This window comes from Chiloscyllium plagiosum, unplaced genomic scaffold, assembly GCF_037043375.1.
Source record: "Chiloscyllium plagiosum isolate Xiang-an unplaced genomic scaffold, Cpla_swu_hap1 HiC_scaffold_38, whole genome shotgun sequence".
NCBI lineage: Eukaryota > Metazoa > Chordata > Chondrichthyes > Orectolobiformes > Hemiscylliidae > Chiloscyllium > Chiloscyllium plagiosum.
The window spans coordinates 4,281,632-4,292,119 of record NW_028270176.1 but is presented as its reverse complement, the minus strand read 5'-3'; positions in this window follow the sequence as shown (position 1 = coordinate 4,292,119).

Sequence of the window (10,488 nt, the reverse complement as noted above, 5' to 3'; positions counted from 1 at the left end):
GAATATTTCAGGCTTATGCCCGAAACGTCGATTCTCCTGCTCCTTGGATTCTGCCTGACCTGCTGCGCTTTTCCAGCAACACATTTTTCAGCTCTGATCTTCAGCATCTGCAGTCCTCACTTTCTCCTATTAGGTCCCCCTGACACCTTCTACAGTTGCAGTAAGACTTTCCTATTCATATACATCAACCCCCCTCCCACCCCCCTTGAAATAAGGACTGATATTCCATTAGCCTTCCTGATTGATGCCAGCACACAGGTGTAGCAGGTGATGTACACAGAGAAATTACACCTCACTATCAAATCTGTAAGCTAATGTTGATTTGGCCCAGATGTTTCCTGTGAACTATACAAGTTTCTTTCATGAATACTCTCAAATTTCAGATGTTAAACATTTTCTGCTTCTCAAACTTTCAGAGTTCAAATCAGACGCTCCTGGATGGGAAGTTGCACAAACTACACTATTCTACTGAGGTGACAGCTTTTCCTGAATTGTTCTGAGCTCTATGCAGCAGAGAAACTGAACTTGATTCTGAGCCCAGTCAGATCTCCTTCAAATTGAATAAAAAACTTTCAATCTCTGAATTTTTCAACTAAAATTAATCCTTGATTATTCTGAACTGAAAACAATATCCAATGTGTTGTAAATCAACAGAATCGGACCAATTTTCCATTAGTCCACACAGGGCTCTACAGCTGCTTGGGGCTCCCTACCCACACTAGGAACTGGTGAATGGCTTTTCCCCTCGTGTGAATTTGCTGATGGGTCTGGAGGCTGGATGCCAAAGTGAATCCCTTCCCACATGTAGAGCAGATGAATGGCCTCTCCCCAGTGTGAACTCGCTGGTGTATCAGCAGGTTGGAGGAGTTAGTGAATCCCTGCCCACACTCAGAGCAGGAGAACGGTCTCTCCCCAGTGTGAACACGCTGGTGTCGCAGCAGGTGAGATTTCTGAGTGAATCCCTTGCCACACTCTGAGCAGGTGAATGGCCTTTCCTCAGTGTGACTGCGTCGATGAGTTTCCAGTTCAGTTGGAGATTGGAATCCCTTCCCACAGTTCCCACATTTCCACGGTTTCTCCTTGTGGCTCCGTTTATGTTTCGAGAGGTCAGATGATCGGTTGAATGCTTGTGTACACAGACAACATGCGTACAGTTTCTCATCTCTGTTAGCAATGCTTTCTCCTTCCATGTTCAAATCCCAATGAGATTCAGGTTACAATGAAGTGGGTGACACCATGAAATCCTGATGTAATGTTTGGTTGCAGTTTCCTGACAGTGAATCTTCTCCTAACATCCTGTGGAATTGATTTAGAATAAAAATAATGGAAGTGAGAGTCTCCCCACAAAATCACAGTCATGCATCTGTCCCAATCTCTCCTCATACGGTTCAGTGTGAAATGTATGAACACAAAAGTCAACATATAAACCACAGGCCCCTCTTGCCTACTCCATCAGACAATAAGACCATGACCAATCTGTTCATGCTCTGAATTCTCAGCTACACTCAATAACTTGTGATGCCCTGGCTGGAGAACAGTCTTATCCACCTGCATCTTGAAGTGACAATATTTCTGTTGAATAACGGGAACTATGGAGCTATGAGGGAGGAGCTGGCTAAAGTTCAATGGTGCAATACCTTAGCAGGGATGACAGTGGAGGAACAATGGCGGATATTTCTGCGAATACTGCAAAAGTTGCAGGATCAGTTCATTCTAAAAAGAAAGAAAGATCCTAGGAGGAGGCATGGGTGGCCATGGCTGATGAGGGAAGTTAAGAAACATAGAAAGTTAAAAGAGAAAAAGTGTAACATAGCAAAGATCAGTGGGAAAACAGAGGACTGGGAAGCTTTTAAAGAACAACAGAGGATTACTAAGAAGGAAATACATAGAGATAAAATGAGGTACGAAGGTAAACTGGTCAATAATATAAAGGAGGATAGTAAAAGTTTTTTTAGGTATGTGAAAGGCAAAAAAATGGTTAAGACTAAAATTGGGCCCTTGAAGACAGAAACAGGGGAATATATTATTGGGAACAAAGAAATGGCAGAAGAATTGAATTGGTACTTCAGATCTGTGTTCACTGGGGAAGACACAAGCAATCTCCCTGAGGTAACAGTGGCTGAAAGACCTGAACTGAAGGGAATTTATATTTGCCAGGAATTAGTGTTGGAGAGACTGTTAGGTCTGAAGGTTGATAAGTCCCCGGGGCCTGATGGTCTACATCCCAGGGTACTGAAGGAGGTGAATCGAGAAATCGTGGATGCGTTGGTGATTATTTTCCAGAGTTTGATAGATTCGGGATCAGTTCCTGCAGATTGGAAGGTGGCTAATGTTGTACCACTTTTTAAGAAAGGTGGGAGAGAGAAAACAGGAAATTATAGACCAATTAGTCTGACCTCAGTGGTGGAAAAGATGCTGGAGTCTATTATAAAGGATGAAATTATGACACATCTGGATAGTAGTAACAGGATAGGTCAGAGTCAGCATGGATTTATGAAGGGGAAATCATGCTTGACTAATCTTCTGGAATTTTTTGAGGATGTAACTCTGAAGATGGACGAGGGAGATCCAGTAGATGTAGCATACCTGGACTTTCAGAAAGCTTTTGATAAAGTCCCACATAGGAGGTTAGTGAGCAAAATTAAGGCGCATGGTATTGGGGGCAAAGTACTAACTTGGATTGAAAGTTGGTTGGCTGATAGGAAACAAAGAGTCGTGATAAACGGCTCCATTTCAGAATGGCAGGCAGTGACCAGTGGGGTACCACAGGGATCAGTACTGGGACCGCAGCTTTTTACAATATATGTTAATGATATAGAAGATGGTATTAGCAATAACATTAGCAAATTTGCTGATGATACTAAGCAGGTTGGGAGGGTGAAATGTGATGAGGATGTTAGGAGATTACAGGGTGACCTGGACAAGTTAGGTGAGTGGTCAGATGCATGGCAGATGCAGTTTAATGTGGATAAATGTATGGTTCTGGGTGGCAAGAACAGGAAGGCTGATTACTACCTAAATGGAATCAATTTAGGTAAAGCGGCAGTGCAGAGAGATAGAACATAGAACATAGAACAATACAGCACAGAACAGGCCCTTCGGCCCACGATGTTGTGCCGAACATTTGTCCTAGCTTAAGCACCCATCCATGTACCTATCCAATTGCCGCTTAAAGGTCACCAAAGATTCTGACTCTACCACTCCCACAGGCAGCGCATTCCATGCCCCCACCACTCTCTGGGAAAAGAACCCACCCCTGACATCTCCCCTATACCTTCCATCCTTCACCTTAAATTTATGTCCCCTTGTAACACTCTGTTGTACCCGGGGAAAAAGTTTCTGACTGTCGACTCTATCTATTCCTCTGATCATCTTATAAACCTCTATCAAGTCACCCCTCATCCTTCGCTGTTCCAATGAGAAAAGGGCTAGCACTCTCAACCTATCCTCGTACGACCTATTCTCCATTCCAGGCAACATCCTGGTAAATCTTCTCTGCATCCTCTCCACAGCTTCCACATCTTTCCTAAAGTGAGGCGACCAGAACTGCACACAGCACTCCAAATGTGGCCTAACCAAAGTCCTGTACAGTTGCAACATCACTTCACGACTCTTGAATTCAATCCCTCTGCTAATGAACGCTAATACACCATAGGCCTTCTTACAAGCTCTATCCACCTGAGTGGCAACTTTCAAAGATCTATGAACATAGACCCCAAGATCCCTCTGTTCCTCCACCTGACTAAGAACCCTACCGTTAACCCTGTATTCCGCATTCTTATTTGTCTTTCCAAAATGGACAACCTCACACTTGGCAGGGTTGAACTCCATCTGCCACTCCTCAGCCCAGCTCTGCATCATATCCAAGTCCCTTTGCAGCCGACAAGAGCCCTCCTCACTATCCACAACTCCACCAATCTTCGTATCATCTGCAAATTTACTGACCCACCCTTCGACTCCCTCGTCCAAGTCATTAATAAAAATTACGAACAGCAGAGGACCCAGAACTGATCCCTGCAGAACTCCATTTGTAACTGGACTCCAGGCTGAATATTTACCATCTACCACCACTCTCTGACTTCGACCGGTTAGCCAGTTTTCTATCCAATTGGACAAATTTCCCTCTATCCCATGCCTCCTGACTTTCCGCATAAGCCTACCATGGGGAACCTTATCAAATGCCTTACTAAAATCCATGTATACTACATCCACTGCTCTACCCTCATCCACATGCTTGGTCACCTCCTCAAAGAATTCAATCAGACATGTAAGGCAAGACCGACCCTTCACAAATCCGTGCTGGCTGTCCCTAATCAAGCAGTGCCTTTCCAGATACTCATAAATTCTATCCCTCAGTACCCTTTCCATTACTTTACCTACCACCAAAGTAAGACTAACTGGCCTGTAATTCCTGGGGTTATCCCTATTCCCTTTTTTGAACAGGGGCACAACATTCGCCACTCTCCAGTCCCCTGGTACCACCCCCGTTGACAGTGAAGATGAAAAGATCATTGCCAACGGTACTGCAATTTCCTCTCTTGCTTCCCACATAATCCTAGGATATATCCCGTCAGGCCCGGGGGACTTGTCTATCCTCAAGTTGTTCAAAATGTCCAACACATCTTCCTTCCTAACATGTATCTCCTCTAGCTTACCAGTCCATTTCACACTCTCCTCTTCAACAATACGGTTCCTCTCATTCATAAATACTGAAGAAATGTACTCATTCAAAACCTCTCCTATCTCTTCCGACTCAATACACAGTCTCCCACTACTGTCCTTGATTGGACCTACCCTCGTTCTCGTCATTCTCATGTTTCTCACATATACATAAAATGCCTTTGGGTTATCCTTGATCCTATCCGCCAGAGATTTTTCATGCCCTCTCTTGGCTCTCCTAATCCCTTTCTTCAGCTCCCTTCTGGCTATCCTGTATCCCTCCACTGCTCTGTCTGAACCCTGTTTCCTCAACCTTATGTAAGCCTCCTTCTTCCTCTTTATAAGACATTCAACCTCCCTCGTCAACCAAGGTTCCCTCACACGACCATTTCTTTCCTGCCTGACCGGTACATACATATCAAGGACACGTCATATCTGTTCCTTGAAAAAGTTCCACATTTCCACGACATCCTTCCCCGACAGCCTATGCTCCCAACTTATGCTCCTCAAATCCTGTCTTACAGCATCGTAATTACCCTTCCCCCAATTGTAAAACCTACCCTGTTGCACGCACCTATCTCTCTCCATAACCAAGGTGAAAGTCACAGAATTGTGGTCACCATCACCAAAATGTTCACCCACTAACAAGCCCATCACTTGTCCTGGTTCATTACCGAGTACCAAATCCAAAATGGCCTCCCCTCTGGTCGGACAATCTACATACTGAGTTAGAAAAGCTTCCTGGACACACTGCACAAACACCGCCCCATCCAATCTACTTGATCTAAAGAGCTTCCAATCAATATTTGGGAAGTTGAAATCGCCCGTGACTACTACCCTGTGGCTTCTGCACCTTTCCAAAATCTGTTTCCCAATCTGTTTCTCCACATCTCTGCTGCTATTGGGGGGCCTATAGTAAACACCCAACAAGGGGACTGCACCTTTCCTATTTCTGACTTCAGCCCATACTACCTCCAAAGGCAGATCCCCCTCAAACTGCCTTTCTGCAGCTGTTATACCATTTCTAATTAGCAACGCCACCCCCCCTCCTTTTTTACCACCCTCCCTAATCCTACTGAAACATCTGTAACCAGGAACCTCCAACAACCATTCCTGTCCCTCTTCTATCCACGTTTCCGTGATGGCCACAACATCATAGTCCCAGGTACCTATCCATGCCTTAAGTTCACCCACCTTATTTCTGATACTCCTTGCGTTGAAGTATACACACTTGAACCCATCTCTGTGTCTGCAAGTATTCCCTGTCAGTGCTACCTTCTTCACAGCCTCCCCACACACTTGGACATCCTGACAAACAGCTAGCCTACTTGCTGGACTACAAGTCCGGATCCCATCCCCCCCCCCGAAGATAGATCTGGGTGTTCTTGTACACCAGTCAATGAAGGCAAGCATGCAGGTACAGCAGATAGTGAAGAAGGCTAATAGTATGCTGGCCTTCATAACAAGAGGGATTGAGTATAGAAGAAAAGAGGTTCTTCTGCAGCTGTACAGGGCCCTGGTGAGACCACACCTGGAGTACTGTGTGCAGTTCTGGTCTCCAAATTTGAGGAAAGACATTCTGGCTATTGAGGGAGTGCAGCATAGGTTCACAAGGTCAATTCCTGGAATGGCGGATTACCTTACACTGAAAGACTGGAGCGACTGGGCTTGTATACCCTTGAGTTTAGAAGACTGAGAGGGGATCTGATTGAGACATATAAGATTATTAAAAGATTGGACACTCTGGCTGCAGGAAACATGTTTCCGCTGATGGGTGAGTGCTGAACCAGAGGACACAGCTTAAAAATACGGGGTAGACCATTTAGGACATAGATGAGGAGAAACCTCTTCACCCAGAGAGTGGTGGCTGTGTGGAATGCTCTGCCCCAGAGGGCAGTGGAGGCCGCGTCTCTGGATTCATTTAAGAAAGAGTTGGATAGAGCTCTCAAAGATAGTGGAATCAAGGGTTATGGATATAAGGCAGGAACAGGATACTGATTAGGAATGATCAACCATGATCATATTGAATGGTGGTGCAGGCTCGAAGGGCAGAATGGCCTTCTCCTGCACCTATTGTCTATTGTGTATTATCTTAGAAATGTTCAACGACCTAGTCTCCACCGCCTTCTGAGGCAAAGAGCTCTGAAGTTGTACTACTCTCAGGGAAAACAAAAACCTCATCTTGGTCCTAAAACAAAGACTTTGCATTTTGTCCCCATTCTGGACTTAGCCATAAGAGGAAATATGTCCACATTCATCTTGCCGGAACCCATTCAGGACATTAAACACATCAGCCAAGTCACCTCTCTCTCTCTCTCTCCTACACGCATATGAATATAACAGTCTCTCTAGTATATCAGACAACTCACTCATTCAGGTATTAGTCCAGTAAACACCCATTCAACTGGCTTGACTGCATTTACATCCTTTCTTAATAAAGAGACCAAAACTACACACTGTTGCTGAATTATTGCTTTACTACTGTCATATACAACTGAATCATAAACTGCTTATGTTTCTGTTCAAGTCCACTCCTGACAAAGTGCATAGAATGTTACCCTTTCTTCATCACTTGCTGTAACTATATATTATTGTTTTGAGTTTCAGACAGTAGGCCCCCTAGATCCCCCTGCACCACAGAATCCTGCACTTGTCACCCAGACTGTTTCTGTTTCCTCTTTTTTCTGGAGTGAACAATTTCGCATTTTGCTGTATCATACTTTACCTGAAAAATTAAATCAAAAAAGACTGCAGACTGATGTAGGGAAATTAAGGTTTCTTCACAACAACCTTTCCTGCCTAGCTTTGTATCATCACAAAATGTAACCACCATGACTTCATTTCCCTCATCTAAGTCATTGATATAAACTGTATAAAGAGGATGCTCAGTAAAACCCTGTGGGTCCCCACACATCACCTTCTGACAATCTAAAAGAGACCCATTTATGAACACTGTTTTCTGCCAGCCTTTTGTTTACGATTAAGAGAACAGAAATTGAGAACACACACTGAATTATCAACACCATGCTCACAGGGATCAGATTTATGAGAGAAGAGGAAACCAACAGGGTGACAGTTCGAAGGGGGAAAAACAGTCAGTGGCGGGATCCCCTGTGGTCGTTCGCCTGAAAAACATGTATACCGTTTTGGATACTGTTGAGGGGGACGACTTACCGGGGCAAGCAATGGGACCCAGGTCTCTAGCACAGAGCCTGTCCCTGTTGCACAGAAGGGAAGGAGGGAAATGAGGACAGTGTTAGTCATTGGGGACTCAATAGTTAGAGGCTCAGATAGAAGGTTTGGTGGAAACGAATGAGACTCACGGTTGGTGTGTTGCCTCTCAGGTACCAGGGTCTGAGATGTCTCGGATCGTATCTTTGGGATCCTGAAGGGAGGGTGACCAGCCTCATGTCGTGGTCCATGTAGGTACCAACGGTAGAAAGAGGGATAGGGATGTAAGGCAGGATTTCAGGGAGCTAGGGTGGAAGCTGAGAGCTAGAACAAACAGAGTTGTTATCTCTGGTTTATTACCCTTGCCACGTGATAGCGAGGCAAGGAATAGGGAGAGATATCAGCTGAACACGTGGCTGCAAGGATGGTGCAGAAGGGAGGGTTTCAGGTACATGGAAAATTGGGGCTCATTATGGGGAAGGTGGGACTTGTACAAACAGGGTGGTCTTCACTTGATCCAGAGGGGTACTAATATCCTGGGTGAGACATTTGCTGGTGCTATTCAGGTGGGTTTAAATTAGCTCAGCAGGGCGATGGGAACCGGAGGTGTCATTGCAGTGCAGAGGGGAATAAGACTAGGGAGGACAGGGACAGGATTTCAGGGTCACAGGAATGTGCTGGCAGACAGTGAAGTGGTTTGAAGTGTGTCTACTTCAATACCAGAAGTATCTGAAATAAGGTAGGTGAGCTTGCAGCATGGATAGGTACCTGGGACTTCGATGTTGTGGCCATTTTGGAGACATGGATAGAGCAGGGTGAGGAATGGATGTTGCAGGTTCCAGGGTTTAGATCTTTCATTAAAAACAGGCAAGGCGGTAAAAGAGGTGGAGGTGGCTGAGAGAACTTTTGCTGAGGACTCGTCTACTGAGGTAGTGTGGGCTGAGGTTAGAAACAGGAGAGGAGAGGTCACACTGCTTGGAGTTTTTATAGGCCTCCGCAGAGTTCCAGGGAGGTGGAAGAGAGGATTAGCAACATTATCCCAGGTAGGAGTGAAAGGAACAGGGTGGTCACTATGGGGGACTTTAACTTCCCCAACATTGACTGGAAATGTTATAACTCTAGTATGTCGGATGGATCAGTTTTTGTCCAATGTGTACAGGAGGGTTTCCTGACACAGTATGTCGAAGGGCCAACAAGAGGGGAGGCCACACTGGATCTGGTGCTTGGTAATGACCCAGGCCAGGTGTTTGATTTAGTTGTAGGTGAGCACTTTGGAGAGAGTGACCATAATTCAGTTACATTTAGTTTAGCGATGGAAAGGAATTGGTACAAGCCACAGGTCAAGAGTTATCGATGGGGCAAGAGCAATTATAATGCTATTAGGCAAGAACTAGGATGCATAGAATGGGGTAGGATTTGGATAAACTGCAGACAATCAAAATGTGGAGCTGGTTTAAGGAACAGATATTGCTTATCCTTGATAGGTATGTCCCTGTCAGGCAGGGAGGAAGTGATAAGGTAAGGGAACCATGGTTTACGACAGAAATTAAATCTCTTGTTAAGCAGAAGAAAGAGGCTGATGTGTTGATGAGGCAAAGTGGTACAGATGAGGTGATGGAGAGCTACAGATCAGCTAGGAAGGATTTAAAGAGAGAGTTAAGAAGAGCAAGGAAAGGACTCGAGTTGCCTTTAGCAAATAGAATAAAGGAGAACCCTAAAGCTTTCTATAGGTATGTGAGGAATAAAAGGATGATTAGGTAGGAATAGGGCCAGTCAAAGACAAAAGTGGGAAGTTGAGTGTGGACCCTGTAGAGATCGGAGAGGTGCTAAACGAACATTTCTCATCGGTGTTTACTCAGGGAAAGGAGAATATTGTAGAGGAGAAGAATGAGGTACGAGATATTAGACGAGAAATGATTGAGGTTAGTTACGCACAGATGTTATCAATTCTAGAAGGAGTGAAAGTCGACAAGTCCCCTGGGCCAGATGGGATTGATTCAAGGATTCTCTGGGAAGCTAGGGAGGAGATAGCAGAGCCTTTGGCTTTGATATTTGAGGCGTCATTGTCTACGGGTTTAGTACCTGAGAACTAGAGGATTGCAAATGTTGTGCCATTGTTCAAAAAGGGCAGCAGAGATGACCCAGGTAATTATAGACCAGTGAGCCTTACTTCTGTTGTAGGAAAGCTTTTGGAAAGGATTATAAGAGATGAGATTTATAATCATCTAGCAAGTAACGATTTGATTTCAGATAGTTAACATTGTTTCGTCAAGGGCAGGTCGTGTCTCACAAACCTCATTGAGTTTTTTGAGAAGGTGACCAAGCATGTAGATGAGGGTAGGGCAGTTGACCTGGTATACATGGACTTTAGTAAAGCCTTTGATAAGGTTCCACATGATAGGCTGATGGAGAAAATGCAGAGGCGTGGAATTGAGGGTGATTTAGGAGTTTGGATTAGCAACTGGCTTTCTGGAAGATGGCAGCGAGTGGTGATTGATGGAAAATATTCAACTGGAGTCCAGTTACTAGTGAGTGCCACAAGGATCTGTTTTGGGACCACTGCTGTTTGTCATTTTTATAAATGACTTAGACGCAGGTATAGATGGGTGGATTAGTAAATTTGCATACGACAATAAAGTCGGTGAAGTAGTGGACAGT